We start from the raw sequence: 22289 nt of genomic DNA, 5'->3' as shown, positions 1-22289 counted from the left end.
TTGTAAAATATCCAGAATATTTTCTTCAGACTAATAATTTCGAGAAGGATAGCTCTGCAGGTTGAATCCTTTGTCGTAATGAAACATTCAATTAAAATAAAAACTCCATTGTAGTAGCTATAATTAGGAAACATAGTTTACAGAGAAACATGCTGTATTTGAAAAATCTATTTTAAGATTTTTTTGTCACTTTTAATGTAAGAGGAAGGATGGAGGAAACAATCATTTTAAACATTCATTTGTTTTCAAGTGATCACAGATAGTAATTCTTCAAAGTACTCATTTCAAATACTCTGAATTTATACAACTGTCTCCCATAAAAGAGGCAGTGGCGTTAAACAGCACTGAAAGGGTAAGACGAGTTTAGCATTTTCTATGAGTGTAAATTTATATGGAAAGGTCTACTATCTTGGTGGAGTAGACCTCAAAGATTTTAAATATTGACTCAACCTCTCTATCTGGCAGCTTCTCCATCATGGCTGCAGGTTAAAAGCGGTTCATATGAGGAACTTTTGGAATCAAGAGATATCTGATTAATTGGTTTGAGATTTGGACCATAGATGTTCTACAGCAGCTTGTTCCCAGGTAGTTGTAATATTTTACCTGGCCTCCCAGCCTATTTGCATTGAAGACTGGGAATTGTAAAAGTTTGATTCTATTCTCAATCTTTGGCTCCCATTCAGTGAAAACAAACTTTTTGTAGCTGAAAGTTAGGAGTAATTGTCAATGTGGCACGACTCCTTCCAGTAAAGGCAGGCAGTGACCCAACATAAGCCTGACACACTGAGAATAGTTGTCAAAATGACTTTATAAACTAAACATTATCAAACTTGATACTGCTGCCACCAATTTTATCCCCTCATTACAAAAATGTTTTAACAGCTCTTGTCCATGTATCCATGAATTCATGAGTTGATAGGTGGCAGCACTCACTAAGAGAAGTATTTTAGTGTTAAAAATGCAATGCTTTGTCCCAACAAATCTTACATTTTTGCTTTTATGGATAGTGGTCTCTAACTGGTACCTAAGTTAAGGGGCTGCTGTTGAAAGAAGTATCCCATCTGAATTAGCTGAGAATATATTATGCAGGTTAAATGTATGGAATACTTAATATGAACTTTACTTTCTTATGACTGAAATGTGGAGCATAGGTCTTAGTACAGAAGGATGAAGAGAAAATTAGCACTAAATCAACTATAACATCTAAATTATTGCAACTTCTTGCAAAGTGATCCCTTGCAAATTACCCACAAATCTTGAGCACTGACTTTGAAGCAAGACTTTCTAGTCTACATTAATTTCTCAGGTGTAGAATGGAGGTTAGAGAAATCTATAGATATTGCACATATGTATAAGTTTTATACAGATAGTATCTTAAGGTTATAGCAGTTTATAGATTTTATATGAATTTTATTTGCAGATTTCAGCACCTGATTTATATATATATTTATATAAAGATTTGAGAAAGTGTCAAACTCAGTGGAACAAACACTTTAGAAATAAAGTACTCTGTCTGGGATGAGGTGTATCCAGATCTTTCAATTTGCAAGGTTTGTTGTGAAAATTGTTAATACTTAAATCAGGGTAAGTGTTTCTAAGCTGGAAATGGTGGTGTACACATGTAATCCCAGCACTTGGGAGGCTGAGATGAGTTTTGCTTCAAGTTTAAGGTCAATCCAGGCTACTTAAGTGAGTTCATAGCTGGCCTAAACTACGTACTGAGACTTTGTGTCAAAAATCAAAACCAAAACCAAACAAACACGCAAACAAACAACCAGAAAGTGTCTCTAATACATTTGAAAACTTCCAGTAGTTTGGATATAATTGTTTATTCTATGTTCTCTTTTGCAGAACATCTGACCTTACACAGAGTTAAACAGTTTCAGGAAATTATAGTCACCTGGAATTATAGATTGTCATTTGTTAATTTGACCAAGCCCCATCTTGTGCCAACTGAGGAATCCTACATGTGCTGTGTCACTTTAAACTTGCCAATCCTTTCCTCTTTGATTTCAGCCATCACTGATTTCAATTGACGATTTTATCTGTTACTAATGTAGTTGCTCTGACTTTATCACCATTCTATAGCTGCTGCTGGTCTAATTCAGATTTATCAATCATACATCATTTTTTAAAAAAAGAAATTAAGCACATGTCTGTATTTTCATAAATTTACCATCAAAAAATTAGACTGAAATATCTGGCTGTGATGACTCGTAAGTAGTAATATTTTTCTTGATATGGACAGAGTGCAGTGAAAATAAAATATTATTAATCTTTATTTAAAAATAATAAATTGGGCCTGGGGATTTAGCTCAGTGGCATAAGCGCCTGCCTTATATGCAGGCAGTCGTGAGTTTGATCCCTGGTACCGATTTAAAAAAAAAAACAAAAAACTTTAAAAATAGTAAATTCACCTCCTTTTGATTGTAGTGATGAACACATTGTAGGAAGATGTTAGCTTGTACTTTTTCAAGAGAATGTGTTTAGCATTAATGACAATGAAAGGGTCAGTTCATCACAAATTCAGTAGAAAGGATGATTTTTCTTGGCAATTGGAAATGCAAATCAAATGAGACCAAAATTTCTTTATTAGAATATTAGTAATTCCACCTTTACATTATTATATCTATAGTGTATAACTTAATTGTTGATAAATAATGTGTCTGCCATAGTACACATAATCTCCAAGGCATTGTTAATCACTATTTATAATATAACTTTTACTAGGTCATATAGTCACTTGAAATAACTATTTGTGAGAAAGAAAATTTAATGATTTAAAATATTTGAGTAATTATCAAAGAAAATATAAAAAAAAAACCTTCTAGGCATAGAGTATTATTTCTAGCAATATGGCATAATACATAATAACTACCTAGAAACTTGATGCTAATACCGCCATACAGATCATACAGATCTTTCAGATCTGACAGCTGAAGCTATAAGTTCTTTTTTTTTTTTTTTTTTTTTTTGCCAATTGTATAAACCAAACCTTGCGTTATAATGACCAAATAGGGAACAAGAGATGTGTCCTCAAGTGCAGGTGAAATTAAAAATTGGAAATGAATTTTCTATGTATAGGACCATTTAGGGCCATGATGTCCTACATTTCCCCATGTCAGAATATAGTCAAAGTGTTTCCATAAATCACATTTGCATAAGCCTATATTGTTTCTGGCACCAGGCTGCAACCCATTTACTATGACCACATACTGGCTGGAAAATTCTTACCTCCATTTGGCCAAAGAAGCATACTAAGAGAGTTAGTATTCTATTTCACCTGATTCTACTTCACCTGAGTAGAACAGGTCCCCCAAAAGGAAATAAGTCAAAAAAGCCTTCATCCTTTAAAAAGTTATTTTTGGAAAGTTACTATAGTGGGGCTTGGGTAGATGTAAACATATATTCAATAGGGACGCAACATTGACTCAAGTCTTGGTAATTTCCAGTGAATAATCACAACCAAATATGTTATGTTACTTGCAACATAATAAGTGGAATTTTTTTACATAAAGCTTAATACTGTAGGAAACAATGCTACTTAATATTTAGGTTGATATATATCAGTTAGGTGAATATAAAAATTGTGCCTGGATAATTCTGGATAACTTTTATTTCTGGCATATACAAGATATGAGATTTGAATGGTTGTGGTATATAAGGGAATTCAGATATATTTTTGATATCTTAGATGGTGGGTATTGTATATTTTTTATTTTTATGTGCTTAAAATTTTCAAATAAAAGTATCAGGTTTTGAAATGTAACTTGTTTCTGGTTCTTCCTATGTCTATGAGGGTTAAAAATGATATGGGATTACACTGGGCACAAACTCTGTAAAGCAGCTTTCTGAATTTCAGGGAGTGCTTGAAAACTGAATTTGCCTTCAAAAATTAGGAAAAGAAATGATAAAATAATGCACTGTGCAGACTACCTGGACAACACTAAGACAAAACAGGTCAAGATTTTCTTGGAAAATGGAATAAGTCAAGAATGGTGAAAACTAACAATAGTGAAGACCAGAGAAAGCATGAAATAGTGTTTAGTCTTTCAAATGACCCTGTGTTGATCTCTGTACCTTTCTTTAGGGTTCCTTTGAATAAAGTCTGCCTTAAAATCTCTGTCTCTCTGTGTCTATGTCTCTGTCTCTGTCTTTCTCTCTCTCTGGCCGTGTGTGTGACATAACATTTATTGTGACATAACATTTCTATTCATTTTGGTAAATTGGTACATATAAAATCAAATCTTGACAATTTTTACCATCCTCTCTGTCCCTTTTTCCCTTCCTCTTCCCACTCTATACCTGACCACCTTCCCCATATCAAGATAGTCTGCTTCACAGCTTTTAAGTTTATTTAAATAGTCTAGCAGACAGTGAATGAAACAAAATAATGGATTTAAAGCTCAAAGCATCTGTCAGAAAGCCAATATTTTGATTGCAAAATAAGAACTACAGAAAAGCAAGTACAGAAATTCAACCAAAATTATATCACCAACAGAGAGCTTTAAAAATGACTTTTCTTTTCTCTTTAGAAAGCTATTCTGCGTTTCCTCCTAAGGAAATTAACCAATTGCACGAAGTAGAAACCTCTCCATCATTAGAAATTGTTAAAGTCCAGAATTTTAAAAAAGAGGAGTCTATAGTGCTGCGTGGACTTTTGGAGACTACTGCACAATGAGGCCACTGTCCTGAATCAGGTCGCAGAGAAAGGACCTCAGTGAGGGAAATCATCTACATAAGCATCTGCTTGTGAAGATGCTCCCTCCTAGCCCCTGGGAAACAATGCTCCAGGCAGAATCCTGGATGGAGAAAAGAGAGCCTCACCAAACAGGGAACTTGCTGGTACGTGAATCTTGGACTTGCTGGGCTCCAGAACTGTCAGAACTGTGAGAAATATATATTTTTTCTTAATTAAATAATCTCTCTCTGTATGGGCACGCGCATTTTGTAACAGCAGGACAAAATGGAAGGAAGCCCAGTCGGAAGTTGCCTTAATGTTAATGAAAGACATAGAAATGGAGAAAAAGATTGTGCGAAGAAATTATGCCTTGCTATTCAAATATAAGATAAAGCAACAGAAAACGCTCTGCTGATTTAAGCAGAAAAGAAATATATCTTTTCAGTTATGGAATATAGTTGATATCTAACATCTGTACTTTTAAATACAAAATGTGACAGAATTTAAAATACATATATCCCCTCAATCTATCCCTATAATCAAGCAAGTGTGTATATCTAAAGTCCCCAGAATTTCTCATGTCTCTGTACAGCACTTTCCATGTCCCTTTCTATTTCCACTGATTGTCTTCTTTCTCTATACATTAGACATCGTTTTAGAAGTTTATATAATAAAGTCTGGCTTCTTACACAGCACAATGATGTTGTGATTGATCTCAGTATTTGTGTATATGAATAGTTAATTCTTAAAGTGAATAACCTTTCATTCAATGTATATACTAACATTTATTTATCCGTTCACATGGTGATAGATATTAGGTTGTTCTCATTTTTTAATCATCTATAAATCAGAAAGTGTGTATCTATCAATTTTGTGTGGATGAACACCCTTCCCTCTTTACTAAATACCCAGGAGTGGAAAGGCTGAATTATAGGATAAGTATGTTATTTTTTGTTAATGCCTTACAAATGTTTCTGTTATTTTACATTGCCACCATTAATTTGTTCACATACTTGACAACACTTAGCATTGCTAATCCTCCAGCCTCCTGAATATTATTGTGAATATCTGAGTTTACAGAATGATGTTATAAGATAGAGATAGTAAAATATATTGGGGGGGGCAGTGGTTAGAGACAGGCTCTCCCTATGTATTCCTGCCCGGTCTTGAACTCACTATGTTGTCCAGACTGGCTTCCAATTTACAGCAATTCTCCTGTCTCAGCCTCCAAATGCTGGGATTACAGGTGTGTGGCACCACATCTGCAATTCTTTTTCCATTTCTATACAGCTTTTTGGTCCATGTACTTTGAAGCGCTCTTAGTGATGAATTCACTTTTTTATCATTATGACAGGGATTTATTTATGCTTGGTTATATTCTTTATTCTGTAATCTGTTTTTCTCCTTTTAACTACAGCAGCTTTAATTTGATTTGTTAAACATGGTGTTCATACATTGTTTTAGTTATAACTTTAGTTGTTAATATACAAAGTACTTTGCTTTTAATTTAAAAAGTTGGAATTGTATTTTAATCCATTCTACAATCTTCCTTTTAATTATAATGTATGTCATTAAATTTCATTTAATTATTAATATGGCTGGGGTTAGATCACATTGAATTTAGTTATGAAGATAACTGGGTGTCTTCAGCTTTAGCATGAGTGAGAATATATTTATATCTCCAATACTTTTTAAATAAGTAATATTTTGTCTTGTTAAAAACTGAGCTTCAAAAGAAATATTGGACTGTGTGCCTAGATTTGTTTATATCCAGGACTAAGTTTATAATTAATTGTAATATTTAATAAAAGATTATAAATTAATTGAATCTTCTGTTGTAAAGATGTAAATCTGTTTTGACATATCTAAAATAATGTAATGTGAAGCCTCTGAACTAATTTAAATTTTGTAGAGAGTATTATATACTATGCATAAAGCTAGTTTAATAAAAATTTGTTAAATTGCACTTATTACAATACTTAGACCAATACTTGCTACCTTAAGCTCCCAATGTTGGTTTTATAGATTCCTAAAAGTATTTGTAGGCTTCCAGTTCTTCTTAAAGTTTTAAACAAGTGCAGTAATTGGAAGTGGCCAAGTCAGTTACCTGCAGATATAAGATCTTGGTCCTACTGGTTACATTTCAAAGGTTGTACAAGGCCATATTTTGAATTTCATAATGCGGCTAACTTAAATTAATATACCTTTATCACTTCTTTACCTAATTCCATATATGAGGAACCTATTTATATATCTATCTTAAAAGACAGCAAATTTGATGACAGGACTGAAGGTAGAAATTTTACAGAACAAAAATGAACAGATTTATACATACAGTGAAAATTTTTGTATTTTATACAATTATATTCTCTTTAAGGAAGATACTTTTTAAATTCTCTTTCAAACTTATTTTTCCTGATATTAATGCATATTATATTTTTGATATTGAAGAACAGTAGAGCTGTTAAAATGGTACCCATGTGCACACAGGATCTTGAATCCAAAGACTATCATTTTGACACCTTTCACTCAATTACTATTCTCTGGGGATATATATTGCAATTTAATATGAAAGTCAAATTTAATAGCTTTCTGTGTTAGGAACATAAGCCCTGATATGCCTTTTTTGGTGCAAATTGATAATTGTAATTATTTTTAATCATTTACATATACTTTTTAAATAAGTGATCCTTAAAGACATGAGATATTTTCTAAGCTAGCTATATTATCATCTGGAGGCTTATTGTTATCAACATTAAGTCACAGAACATTTTTGCAGAGTATTGATAAGTCAGTGTCACAGAGATCTTTCTGACAAGAGGATAGGAAACTTTTAAATAATTGTGTCAGTATACAGCACTGCTAAGTGATGCTAATTTGACTGTGATGGTTGTTTATGATAGACCAAGGACAGGTGTTAGAAACATTAATCCACATAAAAGGGTTTCATATTCACCAATCGCTAATCCAGAGAGTGGCTGCTTTAGTCAATTTTGGAGACACTGTTTTCGGGGTCATAGTAACTGCACGATATTCCAGCAATAACTAGTTCTTACGTTCTTAGCACTTTTAGTAGCAGTTTCTCACTTAAAAACACTAATACTATCCTAGGATTCTGTTGGGATGTGTGGTTTGGGAATATAGATTTACTGGTGCAAGTCACACATTCCATTAAACTTTCACCCATGATGAATAGATTACAGTACTATTCATTGTGGCATGTAGAAATGGAATTCTGGCATGAGAAGGAGAGAGCTGAGGGAGAAGAGCAAACACAACAGTGCATATGTAGGATTTCATTGAACTACAAGTTCACATTCTGCTCCTGAAGTAGTTGGCAAGAAATATGAATAAACTACACAAAGTCAGGAGTGTTCAGAATGAATGGGTCTGAGTTCGCAGTCCCTCCAGGACTTTTCCTGAGAACGGAATTAATAATTGTGCATGGAAGTCTCTGCATTTTTCTGGAAACTGCAGATATTATTATTATTATTATTATTATTAATTTTTTGTGGTGGGAGGTTTGCATGTAGCCAATCCCAGAGCGTTATTCAGTCCTCCCTGCTACTGGCTGCTGTGCCCCGTGTAGTGTCTCCAATGTTCTTGATTTTGACGTTAAAGCCCTAAGATTCCCCAAGATGCCACCAAATGCTCTTCAGCTTTAAGACTTCATCAGTACAGTACTTTATTGCAGTAAATGATATAACTATGGGAGACAGCATATCTAGGATTTTAAACTATAAAAATACACATTTTTCTGACTATATCTGAATTTCGAGGTTCTTCACAATTTTCAGGTAATTTAATGTAAGCCCTGAGAATTTCAGGAATCACACACACACACACACACACACACACACACACACACACACATATATATCACATACTATATACAACATATATACATATATACATGTTTATATAACAGTTTCCATCATTTATGAATATATAATATATACTGTATAAATATATAATGTATATAATAGCTTCTATTGTACATATATGTATATATATGGTAGAAACTGTATTATTATGAATGGCAGCAGATGTCAAGCCATGTAAAAGTATTCCTGCTCCAGATGACAAGTTGGTCACAGAGCATTAATGGTGGTAAAACTATTTTATATTACTTCTAGTATATTTTCCATGCAAAATAATCCATGCTCCAATTCAGAATGCCATGAAAATAACATCCTGAACTTCTGTTACCATGTCTGAAGATCATTTTCCTGTGACTGCGCACCATATACACCCTCATTATATTTGCTAATTGCTCTGCTTACACTGTGGTGCTGGTCTGTTTTATTGACAGATGTCCTCAGGCATATGGGTCTTCTTTGACCAATAAAATGTGGTATAGTGATGTGGTGTGACTATTGAGATGTAACTATCATTGTTACCTGGCTTCTTTCTTTTTCTTAGAAGTTCTGCCGTTTTCACGTAGAGAACTCATGCTTTTGGTGACAGTCCCAGCTCAAAATATAGGTAAGTATCGGAATCGTGATCAAATATGTGAGGGAATTAGCTTTTAAATACTTTTAGGCCTGGGTTTGAATTTTGCTATCTATATTACAGACATTATGGAGAAGTATCTTGCTAGGTCTTTCTTGAATACATGCACAGCTGAAACTGAGTAGTAATGATTATTATCATTTACAGTTTTAAATTTTGGGGTAATTTGTTGCATATTTATAGGTAACTGACATGTCTCTATAGCTTTCGTATTGAGTTTTTATACTGGAGTCTGTTCTTCATGTTGCAAACACAAATGTCTCCCTGCTTACATATATTAATTATTGCTACCATGGCAATGCTTATGTATCTGTCCAGTACTTGTGAAGTGATGAAAGGTCCCAAGAAGAATGATTATTCCTGCAACAATTGCTATCATTCCATTGGTAAAAAGAAATATGAGATCTGGTAGCATCCTGAAGCACGCTGATACGTTATCTCACTATAAAATTGTTATTTTTTTGCTTATATTACTAGGATTAAAATGAATTTTATGAAATTCAAATTTAATGATTCAAAATATTCACTATTAGAACACATTAGCCATACTTAAACACTGAGTTATGCTTGCCAAATAAATTAGAGACCCTTACTTCTAATAAATTGGTACTTTAAGTAGGTATTTATTTAAATTTATTCCTTAAGATAAATGGATTATATATTGAGCATTTGTAATTTATTTTTTTTAAAATCATGATGAGTGGTCAAGTGAAATTATGTTTATGGTTTTTGAATATAACTAATATATTGTAGTAGAAAGTAGCTACTATAGACATAGACAGTAGGGCAGTGTATTTTGAACCTGCGGGTTCAAAAGCTTGATGTAAAAGATCAACCTTCTCTTCTTCCAGTCAACTAAAAATTCAGTGTTATTCATGGAGTTTTGTGCATTCTTTTCACTCTCCAGCAAAAATTCTAGGCTTTTTATTGTTAACAAAAAATTATTGAGAAAAATCATGCATTACTAACTCATAATTCACATGTAAATTCTTATCAGTAATCAGGTGATCTACATTCTTTTATTTTTCTGCCAGAAATCTTACAGAGATTTAGAAAATATTAAACTAGCAATATTTTTTAAACTGGAGATTGAAAGGAGATATTTAACACTAGTAGTTGATGTCAATATTTATATAGTAACAACAGTGTGAGTTTTAAAAAATAAGAGTCATATGGATTTTTTTTTTTTTACATTTTAATGTTTCCTATTTCTACAGCACTATTCTTAAGTATGATGTTCCACTTGAACACCCAGTATTTGTCCTGGTTATTGTAACCTTCTCTGGAGGTCACTTCTTCACACTGTGCAGTCTGCTTGGATCACAGATAGCTGTGCACACAATTCACTACTGTTCTTACAGCATACTGTCCAAAGTCTTCTGTGACTGTTTTCAGTTATTTGTTTCTGAATTCCTTAAGTGCAGAGACTGTTTGTAATGACATTTCTTAGCATGGTGCTTTGAAACTATTACAAGTGAAGTAAATTTAATTTGAATAAGCTGATCTTAGAATGTTAAAGATACTGAAGTTTTCATGGCAACAAGAACAGAGTCAGTGATGATGCAAGCCATGATTCTAAGGAATGACTAGATGTGAGAGGAGAAGACAGAGCAGAGGCAGTGCTAGGAGGAGTGAATGAAGGTCTTAATCCTGGCTCCTCTAATACTGTTGCTGAGGAAATTTTCCTATTCATAATATATAGAATATGCATAATACCTGAACTCTCTTGCAGTTTCTTTAACTGCTTACAACCATTTTCAAGTACTCAGTAGAACAAAAGCATTTGTGGATATAATTTATCATCTTGTCATCATCTTAATCAATGTCATCCAACAATCTTTGTGAAAAAAGGTCTGATTCCTAGACTGTGGAGATGGGGAGGTAAGAGGGATGGAACCTGGTGGAAGGACATTGAGGGTGTGTCTTAGACGGGACAGTGGGAACCTGCCTACTTCTTGGCCATGAGGTGGAGGTTTTGCTCTATCATGTGATGTGCTGGCTTTTCTGGGTTAAAAATAGGGGCCAACTGGTCACAAACTAGTAACTGTGAAGCCATGAGCCAAAGTAAAACTCTTCTCTTTATAACTCAAGATCTCAGATATTTGTCATAGTGATGAAACTAACACTTCTCCATGGAAAATTCAACTAGTTAGGATATATGATATATTTCTCCAGCTTCTGGTCCCAAAAAATCTTAGCATTTGACTTATACACAGTGAGTACTCAATAACTACTAGTTAAATAAATATAGTTCAATGAAAAGACAAAGTGTTTTTGCATATACTTGTTTAGAAATGGCTTCAAAAAAGTTAGAAATCAAGAAAAAAACTAACACTGAAAGAAATTACATGCTGAATATTATTTGTGAATGTTTTGTTTCTGAAAATATAATTATAAACAGGATTATTTATAGTTAACTGCATACATAAAACAATGCAAATAAAGAAATAATTCCCAGTTTCTTTTTTACATGAAGACTAAAGAAATAGGTTTTAGATATTTGCTTTTATGAGAATTTTTCTTTTATCCCTGTTGGTTTAAAGAAAATATTCTTCAACTTCCTGGGCATTGTAAATTCAAGAATTAATCAGAAGAATTTTACTTGTTGAGAGATTATGATTTATTATGGTAATTATTTTTCTCAAACTATAAAACATAAAAGTCCCAGACATGAAAGCAGGGACAACATTGTTTTTATCTTTGGTCCCTAGAATTTGGTACAATTCCTTTACAAAATAAGCATATATGCTTGATGAACTGAACTTCATTGAGATGTGAAAAAGCGAGAATATAAGCATATATATATATGTATATATATACATATATATGAATATATATTATCAACATATTTACACATACATGGAATAACATAATTATTCACATTATAGTAAAATTACCTGCCAATTTTCATAGTAGGGAATGTATAAGAGAATAAGTCCTGAAATATAGAATGCTTTAAAGTCTTATTAACAAGCATGAAACTTCTCGAAAATATTTACTTTAATGAGAAATATAACTTATTCTAGGAGAAGTTTAGTAACTATCAAGGAAAAGTAACTGTTTAACATATTAATGTGTTATCTACTGGATTCAGTTATTTCTTACTGTTTTTGCCATTTTGACATGCTGTCCAGGAGTCCTGGAAGAGCAGCATTTCTTTCTGCTTGGGGAGATGCTATATCTGGAAGTTTGCTTTTTCCATTGTGGTTCAATGGGTGCACACCGTTAGATCTCTTATTTGTACACCGCTTATAGTGGAAGAACTGGAGGTCTTGACCAGTGTTTCTCTTGAGGCATTGAAGTTCAACTCATACAATGAGAAGGTTAAGACATTCATAAATGTTGTTTTCTGTTGAAATGTCTCTAAGTTTTGTAGCAGTCCTTAAATATTCATATCTGGCTCACTATGGTTGTTCAGCTTTTCCTTCAGTCTTATGAAACAATCCTCACTTCTTCTAATAACATATGCAATTGAATAAAGTTAGGTAGTGCATATTTGTGCTCTTGTTTCTTTAGTTATTTTTGCTCAACTTAACCAAATTAAAATAACCTTTAAGTACTTGTGTATACTGCAAGGAATCAAAGATAAAAAAAAAATTGTGCTATGCTGAAGTGTTCTGGGAAATTTTTCCTTGAAGAAATATTTGATGTGGACTTGAAGGATGAGTGAAAATTTGACGCCGTTAAACGGGTGAAGAATGTAGAGTATTCGATGATTGAAAATGTCTGGTATCAAATATTAAAAGCTGAAAATTGTGAATTGCTTTAGGGAGAGTTAATGGAAATAGTTTTGTGTTGAATTATAAATGCAAGGTTTAAAAGTAGTTTGAGTGTATATTTTTAAGATTTTGATGTTGAGTTTGAGCATTTGGGATTTATTTTTTAAAGTGTATATAACATACATAAAACATCTAAACATGATAAACCCAAGTTAGGCTGTCAAAGAAAGAGTGGAGATGTACTCTAGATAAAAGAAACTAGTTTTAAATACAGATAAATGAAAAAAAACTCATTTTTTCGATTTTTACTTTGCTTTTGAATCTTCAGTTTTAGATTAAAGTTAATTAAGTGCATGAAATTCAAGTGTTAATGCATCATCAATAAAATATTTTACCACTCTAGTGTATGCAATGGCAAGATTGAATGTAAGAAGTTTGCATTGCATTCTAAGGGCTTTATTTTTAAGATTTGCAGGAAAGGAAAATGATACAAGTATCATAAGTGAATCTACAAAGAAATACTTGATGATTACAGGAGAAAATTTGATGCAGCATTTATGATAATAATGGAAAAAAGCAGTCATTTGCAAGGACTTTCTGAACAGAACACCAGTTGCATAAGAAATAATACCAAGAATCAACAGAAGGAATCAAATAATATTTTTAAAAGTTTCTATACAATAAAGAAACAAGAAACAAAGTAAAGAAACAATCTATAGAATGGGAAAAAATTTGTCCCTATTCCTTGGTGAGTACTAATATCTAGATTATTTAAATGACCTAAAAATTAAATACCCTAAAATGAAAGATCCAATTGAAAAATGGGCAAGTGGAGAGGCTGGGGATTTAGCTCAGCGGCATAAGTGTTTGCCTTGCAAGAGGGCAGTCGTGAGTTCGATCCCCGGTACTGATAAAAAGGAAAAAGACAAAAAAAAAAAAGGCACGTTAAATGAAAAAAAAAAAATATTTAACATCTCTGTCCATTAGGAAATACAAATTAAAACACAATTGAAAGGTAATGTGGTGGCACATACCTATAGTCCAAGCACTTAGGAGGCTGAGTCAAGAGGATTGCCATGAATTTGAGGACAACCTGGGCTACATAGTGAGTTCAGGACCAGTCTGAACTACATAGTGAGACTTTGTCTCAAAGCACACAAACTTTGAGATTCCATCTTACCTCAGAAAGAATTGTTTTCAATAAGAACTCAAGAAATGAGTATTGTATGTTTAAGTATGTAGGACTGATAACCATATTACTAAGTTTTTTATTGGATAGTTGAACAGAACTGTTTGCAGTCTCACTGTTTAAATGTCCACTTTGTACGCTTTACTTTTGTAACTTGAACAACTGGCTCTAAGAGGAGAATATGTTATTTATCAAGTAGTGATTTCTTACTGTTTATTTTTTGAAATTATGTATTATTTATACCCTTTTCTGTTTTGTTGTTTTTTTCTTTAAATAAAATTAAAAAAATAAAAATTATTAAAAAAGAAATAATAAATGGTGGCAAAGATGAGGGGGAAAAGGAACCCTTTTCTATTGCTGGTGGGAATCTAAATTAGTGCAATCAGTATGGAAATAACTATGGTGAGTCCTCCAAAGACTAAAACTACAAATTGCATCCAACCCATGCATACTAGGTATCATTTTGAAGCAGTTAAAGACATCATATTATAGTAATACATTTCTACCGTGTTTTTAGCAGTACAAGTCATAACAGATAAAACTAAGATGCAAATTATTTACCTTTCAAAAGATGAATTGGTAAAGACAATGTGCTATTTAAAAAACGGTGGAACATTACTCTGGCATAAGATAGATAAACTTGAGACATTTGTACAAATAATGGATATATCTTGAGACCATATTGATAAGTGAGATAAATCAGACACACAAGCTTAAATGTCTTGTAATTTCCCTTATGACAGAAGCTGAATATATAAATAAAGAGTAAAGTAAAAGATATGTAATCGAAAATAGGAAGATAGATCTTTTGCAAATGGGAAAGGGGCCAGGGATGGGAGGAGAAAAGGAGGAGAGCTTGTAGCACTGTTTGCTTTGAAAAAAGAATAACGTGTCCTGTTCATGTTCTAACTCCTCAAAAAGAATGTGATCATTATGTGCTACAAACGTACTACTAAATATTAAAAATGAAGCAAGCAGAAGGAAATTTATTCTTGTACACAGGCCAAGATTGAGGAACATGTCTTAAAAGTGATTTGATCTAAAATGGCTATTGTACTTCCAGTGCTAAATTAATAAGATAAATTACAGAGAATCATTTCATTGCTATTGTTGATGAAAAGTGAAACATAATAAATCATCTAAATGTGTTTTAGAATTATGGTGTGGGCAAATCATCTGAATTTTGATAGATATTTTTGTATATTGCCACACTCATCTTGACCCAGTAACTAGCTACAATTTTTGCTTTTAGAAAACTTTCCTACTGATATTTCTTTTCAAGGTTTTAGCTGATTATGTAATCTGCTTTTGATGAAACATCATAAGAAAATGAATAAAAGACCATAGATATTAGATACATCATAATGTACGCAATCAAAATGATAGTTATCAGCCATATCTTGCTATAGAACTCATCAATCATACCTGTGCTATAAGTGTAAAATACTTAATGACTCCTGCATATATGGGCTATATACATACACAAATATGCTTAGGTTATAACGTATGTTGATGGAAAATGAATTTCACATATTGCTTTTCACTTTTTAATGTGTTACTGGAAACTTAAAATTATACCATGGCTTGTATTGTATGTATATCTGAAATCACTGACCAGAGCTTGAAGCAGTGGAATCATCATCACTATGCAGAAAGAAAGCTTCCTCTTTTCTTAGATTCTCTGGTAATCCTCAGATTACCCTGATGCCTAATCATGGAAACAAATTGCATAATTGTAACCAATGATGTTCAGAGCTTTGGACAAATGAATCTAAGGACTGTGGTTGCTGTATGTACAGTTAGGGTTTAGTAGTTTGTTGTAGTCAGGGGTTTGCAAGAAGGACAAGACAATACAGGACACATAATTTATAGTATTATTTATAACAGTCACCCAAGATTATTTAAATCAAATACAAAAGAGTATGAGAAATCTGTCCACATACCAAAGACCTAGAGTATCCGGCCAAGGACGTGGATCCCATTGCAATGTGCTGCATGAGTTAAGCTGAAGACCTAGATCCTATGCAAGTGCCTCTCATCAGTTCAACTGGAGTCCTAGAGTCCACGACAATGACTCATGGAAGTCTGCTTAATGGGTCTGTACTGGGAAGGCCCCAAGATCAGTGGTGGAAGCTAGAAAGTCTGCACCAGCAGGATGAAGCTGTTCCAGTAGGCTGAGGATTCTGCACTGGAACCAGGCAATAACTCTCAAAGTAAGAAGCAGAGCTCCCTACAAAAAGTACCACAGCCATCCTCAATGAGGTTAGAATTCCTCCAATGATGAAGGTAGCTGAGTTCATATCAGGGAGCCAGCACAACACGCTTTTTGAATAGCATACTGTCTTCTCCTCTGGAGCCAGGAAGTAGTGCTCAACATAAGGACCAGAGGAGCCCTCCCACCTGTGAACCACAGCCAGTCTCAGCAATGCAGGGTCGCAACCTCCTCCTCTGTTGAAAACAGCCAAGTTTGTAGCAGGAAAGAAGCTCTAAAAACTCCTGGAGAATCTGCAGCAACAGGAGAACCAAACAACCATGGGGATCCAACAGTACTAACATCTTCCTGTCCATTTCTCTCTTTCTTGTTGGCAACCATCCTCAGGTGGGCCATCCATCGGCACCATGCTGATTCAGTTCAGCTGGTGTTATGAGTTGACCACCAGTTATCAATGCAACACATAGTGGAATCTGCATGACACAGAATATGGGTCAGTATTTGTTGATGAACAATATCCAGTCTCCCTCTGTCATGGGCCTAGAGGGAGAAGATTCACCCACTTCAGTGGCACTGGCTGTCCACTGAGGCTGCCTAGGAACTGTGGGGTCTCCTTTGAAGGGCACTGAAGGGCCCTGCCCCTCAATTTTAAGAACGATTGCATATAGGATGCATAAGCTTGCTATATGCACTGACTTGCTGGTGATGAAAAGTGCCTTTTTCACTAACAGGTTTGTTTTTATTCATCTACACTTTTATGTAAAACATCAATATCGACTTTTTTTTAGAAGATGCTTATCTTCATTATGGTCTCTCTGGGGGTGATCTGGGTTTCCCATGTCACCATATGTACAGAAAATATTATTTTAAAATAAATGTCAACTTGAAAGTGCCATTAATCAAATTTACAAAATTATTTTCTAATATGCTTTGCCTGTCAACTTTCTTGGTAATTCTTTTACACCCTGCAGAGAAAATGACCCATCATACAATCTGTTGATGGCATTCATTGAATTAGAATTAGATTTATAATCACTCTCACATATTTTAAAGTACAGTAATCAAGAGAATATGTTATTTAGTGGTAACAGTTCCATCTGGTGTATGCTGGGCTTCCCAGTCCTATGTGAGCATAAGATCTGCCTTGATCTTAAAACCAGGAAATGTACTTGTGAGCGTCTCGGTTTTTTTCACTATAGTTTAATATATTTCCCAAACAATACTTTAAGGAATACACCTACATGCCCTAAAAGTTTCCTACCAATATATAAAGCATGGAGATTTATGGTTTACGGTAAAAATTTTAAATCTTCCTCTGAAGAACCTTATAAATTGAATACATCTCTTTCTTGTCAATAGAATATAATTCTGTATCATATGATTGCTTTATTCTTACAAAACATCAAAACATCAAGAGTTTACAAAACATTTATAAAATGGTTGTATGTCACTGTCATGCTTATATTACACTGTAACAAAACAAAATATCACTGTTTAATTTTGTGTAGATAAATAAAGGAAGAAAGACAAAAGCCATTCAGAAAATGACATTTTTCATAAAGTCAACAGAAGTTTGGGACTCTCCATTTAGGAATATTATACCATTTGGCACAAAATATCAACATTACATATTGTATGACTTACATTTTTATTTAATACTGTATTATGCCTAAAATCTGAATCTTTCATAACTACGCAAGTTTCTTAAATAGTAATTTTCATTTATTATGAACTAAACCAAACTGATTCCTAATTCTATAGTTTTAAATGGTCATGCACATACTGTTCTCTGTCTCCCCTGCAGATAAACCTTTAATTTTCCTTAAGTTTTACTCTGGTGTGCCATTGTCAGTTTTGTGTGTCCTGTCTCTGAAGTTGTCTACCACAGGTGCTCGCATGTCTTTGTGTCTCTTTTACAGCCTTATAAGCTATTGTTTCCTTAAGCCTTTTGTAATTTTGTTTTTCATGTTAATTTAAATCATAAATCTGATTCTAATATGCTGAAACTACATATTTCTAAATTTCTACTTTGTTGTCATCAACTTTGCATCACTCTGTGTTAGTATCTGATACGGTTGTCTAGGTCAAACATAAAAGTTCTCATTCTTGATTTGATAGCAGTGTGTATTATATCGCTTCCTCTTCTGTCTTGAGTTTTTGTCTTTCACTTGATGGCTTTAGTAAATACTGGCAGCTTTTGAGCTTCTTTCTTGACTATTCAATTTTAATAGATTTAGGTATTTTGTAGAATAATTGCTTTATCTTTATTGTAAGTCCTGAGTTCTTATTGGATGAATATTCTATAGTTTATTCTAGTGTTTATTTTCAGTGGAATATTTATCTACTGTAAGCCAAAGCCTACTTAAGAGGAAGTTTTAGAAAATTTGGATGGCAAGAGTAGATGTTCTCTATGAAGTTCTTTTTTTTTCTCTTTTCTTTTCAGTCTTCATGTCTTTGAATTACTGAATTGTCCTGGCATTGCATCATTTTTTATGCATTTTGTCATTATTCTAAGTTTTTGTGTACACTCATTGTTAGCTTTTTGATAATCATGACCATTTTTTTATTCCGTCTTATTTCATAAATAACTCAACAGTGCTAAGCACACAGTAGGTATGCAAATAAACATATATTTTGTAACCTTGATCATAGAATACATGTCTGTATTTCTCAGACAACTGTATCATAAATTAGCTGCTTTTCTTTTTTATTATCAAAATTTCCTCCTAAAATATCATGTTACTATTTTGGTTGTATAATTAGCCCTAAAAGTACTTCAACTAGCTTCAGTGATATAAGTAGGTAATTAAATATCAATGAATTGCTGAATTTATTCAAAGTCCAGCAAAGAAGACATATGAGATTAATTTTTCAATTTTAAGTAAAAAAATACATCAATGTGAAATTCAAGGAAAGAGACGCTATGGTAACTACTTTTATGTCGGGATATCTGGTGGTGAAACACTATTTTGCTTAAATGATTATGTTTTCACCTGTGCTGTTTTGTTATGTCTTCTTTTATCTCAATCTCCTTTTTTATTATTTACTTTTTATTTTTCTTTTTAATTAAGTGAAAAATAAAAATATAGCAGGATATATTATAGTAACCCACTTTGATTTCCTATTAACTTGATTTGAAACCCTGTATTGCTCTCACCATCTTGTTTTGACTGATTTTCCCCTATTTTGCTTTGCTTTATATTACCAAGTTTGAGAGTATAGGCAACAATTGTGAAGATAATAAGATTCATTTTTGACGCCCATTCTGGTTTGACTGATTATCTTCTTTTGAAGTCCTGTAAGGTCTCCAATGTTTTGGTTTTATTGGTTTTGCCCTTTACTGCTTTGTTCAATTTTATTATAACTGATGATATAGGCAATTCTTTTTAAGATAGCAAGAGGCATTATGGTAACCACTGTTGATCACCTTGTATTTTGTTTTTAAAGTATGTATTATGTCCATCCTTTTGATTTGACTGACTCTGTTTTGTTATGTCACATTTGGTTTTATTCTCAAGAACCATGGGAGTAATAAAACCCAAAATGTGTAATTGTCATTGTACAAAAGAGAGGAAAAGAAAGTGCTCTAAAGGATATAACTGCATGTATATTTAAGTGTATAAGATAGATAACCACATTACTGAGTTTTTGTTGGATCATTGAACAGAACTGTTTGCAGTCTCACTGTTTGAATGTCCACTTTATATGCTTTAATTTTGTAATGAACAACTATTCTTAAGATGACAATATGTAATCTATTAACTAGTGATTTCCTACTGTTTATTTTTTCTGAAATTTTGTATAACTTGTACCCTTTTTGTTTTTTTCTTTTGTTCCTTAAATAAAATTAAAAAAAAAATTGAATGACATCCCTTTAACCAATCATTTATGAGGAAGATCATAACTTTGAACATTCATTTGCGGGTGACTTTTGCTAATAGCTTCCGTAGGGAGATTCTGTGCAAGCGCTCATCTACCCTGCCCTTTATCCTTCCTAGTACCCTTGCTTGGATGCCAGCTGAGACTTACTTTAGATTGCTGCAGTGCCTTATTTATATTATTCTATCCTATGATGTTTCATGCCAATTTATGTTTTAGCCATTAGGAATATAATTTAAGATTAAAACGAGACCCTCTTCTTTTTTCGAAAGTCCTGTGTGTGTAGTGAGGTCCATCCAAACATCTTCTTATTGTATAACTGCATTTATTGAGTCAAACCTTAGCCTGACAGTGAAAGAGTGTTTTCACCACGTGCAAGAGGCCATTTGTCAAAACTGACCTTTTCTGTGAACAGCTACAATTATTAGTTGATTCAAGTGTCAAAGCCCCATCATAAGATAAGGAAGTCAGCGAGGAATTTTTTTTCACTTGATAATAGGTTTCAGAAAGAGTTATAGGAGGATTTGATGTTTCTTCCTGAGGTTAAAAACAGCCTGAAATATGCCAGGAACAATTCAGATAGCCACCTTTGTTGAACTGAGTTATATATTACAATGTTTGTCCCCTATATGGTTCATAAAATCATAACTATCTGTACAATGTCTTTTAATACATCTGTACAATATCTGTGTAATATAGTTGTACAATATCTTTTAATATATATTGTTTTAGTTCTAATACATAAACAAGCTGCAACAAAAGCTTTACACAATAAACTTTCTCAAAATAAATTGTTTCACAGAAGGTATAAATATAAATTGGCAATACATGACAAACATTTTTATTTAAAATCGAAGATATAGATTATATAGCCTGGATGCTTTAATTAATACTTTTAATTCATTATAAAATAAAAAGCCATAATTTTGTAAATAGGATATACAGTACAAATAAAAATTCAAGAATCATGAGAAGTACCAAACCTATAAGAAAAGTTGTAATCAGGAAGAACCCTCAGTCGAATAAAAACAAATCTTAATGAAGAAACTATAGACATCTTTCTACTAATTAGCATAGTACTTTTATGGGGTGTTATGGTTTGTGTCTAGATGTCCCCCCAAAGTCTCTCAGAGGTAGCTAGGTCTAGAGTGTGTGTTACTGGATGAAAGTTGGTGATTAATTATCCCACTTATTGGTTGGACATAATTCTGGGTAGGATTAAGGGTTTCCTACACTGGTTGTGAATGCTATCTGTCCTAAGGGCTGGTAGCCTGGATGAAATATAGGGACAGAAAGCTTGTTGATCTCTGCTTATGCTATCTTCATGCCTGCCATGGACTGTTTATCCTTCATGATGTTCTCTGCCATGCTACCTTGCCTTGGAGCCAGCCAACTGTGGACTGAAACAAATTGTGAACCAATTAAACCTTTTTTCCTTTAATTTTGACGATTGGGTATTTTGTCTTAGCAATGAAAAAATTAAAACGTAGGGCATGCCAAGGTTTCTAGAAATTTTTAGGAATAATTAAAATATAAAAATATTAGCTAAGAGTATTAAAAGGACACATCATAAATGTTTTCTTGAAAACAAAAAATATAAAAATAATGCATTCATGTGTATAAGATATAACAATTGGAAAATAAACTGAAAAAATGACATTTTTAAAAGGCAAAAAAATGTATTTAGCATTTAAATCACCAAGTGTGAGAGACCTCAAACCTACTCTGTTACAAAAACATCCTAGCTAAAAAACTAATGTGTCTTTTAATGTCTAGAATGGCATTAAGTCAACCATATGGAGAGCTAAAAATAACCTCCTTAAATTCACTTTTGGTGTCACCTTGAAGATAGAATCAAAAAATTTTCATAGAGATAGATATTAACTATGGATTTATCTACATTATGACAACCAGTGCTAAAGAAATAATTTGGAATGGAATTTGCATAAATATTAATTTCTAAATTTCCCCTAAACCTCTTCATGTTACCTTCCTTGCAAAGCCTTAGAAGCTTGATGTATTTCACTCTAATCCTTGCTTTGAATAGTTATGCTAAATCATAAAAATTACCATGCAAAGTGGAAGTGAAGAGTGCTT

At 33.0% G+C, this 22289-nt stretch overlaps 1 long non-coding RNA gene across 1 annotated transcript in view; it reads left to right on the top strand.

Annotated features, from left to right (window-relative positions):
• Positions 1-4783: 4783 nt before the first annotated feature.
• The window catches only part of LOC134472598 (uncharacterized), a 148701-nt gene continuing 131195 nt past the window's right edge, over positions 4784-22289 (top strand). The window contains exons 1-2 of the long non-coding RNA XR_010042483.1: positions 4784-4845; positions 9104-9166. This is a non-coding gene — a long non-coding RNA (uncharacterized LOC134472598). The remainder of the gene's footprint in view (positions 4846-9103; positions 9167-22289) is intronic.

This window comes from Cavia porcellus, unplaced genomic scaffold (assembly GCF_034190915.1).
Source record: "Cavia porcellus strain 051 isolate PalLab524CR breed Dunkin Hartley unplaced genomic scaffold, mCavPor4.1 scaffold_24, whole genome shotgun sequence".
NCBI lineage: Eukaryota > Metazoa > Chordata > Mammalia > Rodentia > Caviidae > Cavia > Cavia porcellus.
This window is presented reverse-complemented; position numbering and strand designations above follow the sequence as displayed.